The sequence below is a fragment of the Coturnix japonica genome, assembly GCF_001577835.2.
Source record: "Coturnix japonica isolate 7356 chromosome 21 unlocalized genomic scaffold, Coturnix japonica 2.1 chr21random1504, whole genome shotgun sequence".
NCBI lineage: Eukaryota > Metazoa > Chordata > Aves > Galliformes > Phasianidae > Coturnix > Coturnix japonica.
The window spans coordinates 2,013-4,035 of NW_015439725.1; the positions used below are offsets into that span (position 1 = coordinate 2,013).

Sequence of the window (2,023 nt, forward strand, 5' to 3'; positions counted from 1 at the left end):
CGGGAGGGGCGGGGTCAGCGCGGGGGGCGGGGCCTCAACCTCAACCTCCTCCATCCCGACGGGGCGGCGGCGCGGCCATCGCTCATTTGCATTGCGCCGCCAGTCACGTGCGCGGCGCGGCCAATCGGAAAGCGGGACGGCCAGCAGGCCACGCCCACGGCGCCCGCGGCTCGAGCTCGTCATGGCAACAGGGAGGGGAGGGGCGTTGCCATGGCAACGGGGGAGGGGCTGCCCCGGAGCTGCCCCGGGAGGGGGCGGGGCCGGAAACGGGAGAGGAGACAACGGGGGGGGATGGGGGGCAGGGTACGGTGATAAGAGCGGGCGTGCAAATATGGGGTGTGCAAATAATGGGCGTGCAAATAGCGGGTGTGTAAGTAGCGGAGTGCAAATATTGGGCATGCAAAAAGCGGAGTGCAAAAAGCAGGTGTGCAAACAGTGGGCGTGCAAACAGTGGGCGTGCAAATACGGGGTGTGCAAAAGCAGGCGTGCAAATAGCGGCTGTGCAAATAGCGGGTGTGCAAACAGTGGGCGTGCAAATAGCAGGCGTGCAAAAAGCAGACGTGCAAATAGTGGGTGTGCAAATATTGGGCGTGCAATTAGCGGGCGTGCAAATACGGGTTTGCAAATAGCGGGCGTGCAAATAAATAGTGGGCGTTCAAAAAGCAGGCGTGCAAGTAGAGGGTGTGCAAATAGCAGGCGTGCAAAAAGTGGCGGTGCAAAAAGCAGGGGTGCAAATAGGTGTGCAAACAGTGGGCGTGCTAATAGCGGGCGTGCAAAAAGCAGACGTGCAAATAGTGGGTGTGCAAAAAGCGGGCGTGCAAATACGGGGTGTGCAAAAAGCAGACGTGCAAATAGCGGGTGTGCAAGCACGGGGTGTGCAAAAAGCAGGCGTGCAAATAGCGGGCGTGCAAGTAGGGGGTGTGCAAAAAGCGGGTGTGCAAAGCACGAGCACGAGAGAGCAAGGAATGGGGTGCACGCTGCAAGAGCGGCCGGGAGTGGATGTGCTGGTCCTGTAGGGAGCGGGGTGAGAAAGGAAATGAGCAGCCCTGCAAGAAATGAGGGGGGAGTGACGGGGTGGGTGGGGGGCGAAGTGCAAACACAGCACGGAGAGCTGGTGCAAAACGGGCTGCACAGGGCAAAGCTGCACGAGTGAAGGCAGCCCTGCAAACACGGAGTGCATGAGCTCCGAAAGGGCTCCTGGATGTGCAATGGGACCCCGCGCTTTGCACGTAGGGCTGGAGGATTTGCAGAAGGGATTTGTAGGAGTTCCGGGTCTGCATGCACGGACTGCAGGAAGGGGTTGGGATTGTGAGGGTTTGCAGCTGGCGGGGTTGGCTGTGCCCGCAGGGTCCTCGTGGTGCTCGTGCCGCTGCCGCCCCGCAGCGCTCGGGGGTGGAGTTGCCTTGCGTGGGGTCTGGGAGCATTGGAGCCAGCAGAGGGCAATAGCTGCCTTGAGATGGAGCCGGCGGGCTCTGAGCATTGTCTATTTTCTTCCCTTTATTTTTTTTTTGGGGGGGGGGCTCCTTTTCCTATGCAGGGAGCCAGCAGCTGTCACTGGGCAGTGAGGAGCAGTGGAGGGTGCAGCCCCACCAAGGGACATTGCCTGTCAGTCCCAGAGCAGCACCTGTCCCAAACCGTGTGCTTTTCAACCCCAAAAGAAGATGACCTGTGAGACCACCACCGGTGTGGGTACTGGGAGCCAATGGCCGTGCTGGGACAGTGGCACAGGGTCAGTGTCACTCTGGTACCAATCATCACCCTGGGCTCGGAGTAACTCAACCTGGGCACGGCAGCACACCTCAGCCTCGTCCTCACACCACAGCCGCCATCCCCAGCGCTGTGCTGTGAGATGCCATTGCTGTGATGAGTGCCCCTGGATGTACAGTGTGGCCTGGTACAGGACCTAGCACTAGGGCCAGCATGAGGCCTAGCACTGGGCACAGTACAGGAGCTAGCACTGGGCCTAGCATTGGGCCTGGTTCTGGGCCTAGTGTTGGGCCTGGTACTGGGCCTAGCATTGGGC

The 2,023-nt window shown here is 60.6% G+C and overlaps 1 long non-coding RNA gene across 1 annotated transcript; it reads left to right on the forward strand.

Annotated features, from left to right (window-relative positions):
* Positions 1 to 285: 285 nt before the first annotated feature.
* Positions 286 to 1,897, forward strand: LOC116652599. Its single transcript, XR_004305759.1, has 2 exons — positions 286 to 366; positions 1,538 to 1,897. It is a non-coding gene; the product is annotated as an uncharacterized LOC116652599 (long non-coding RNA).
* Positions 1,898 to 2,023: the final 126 nt, after the last annotated feature.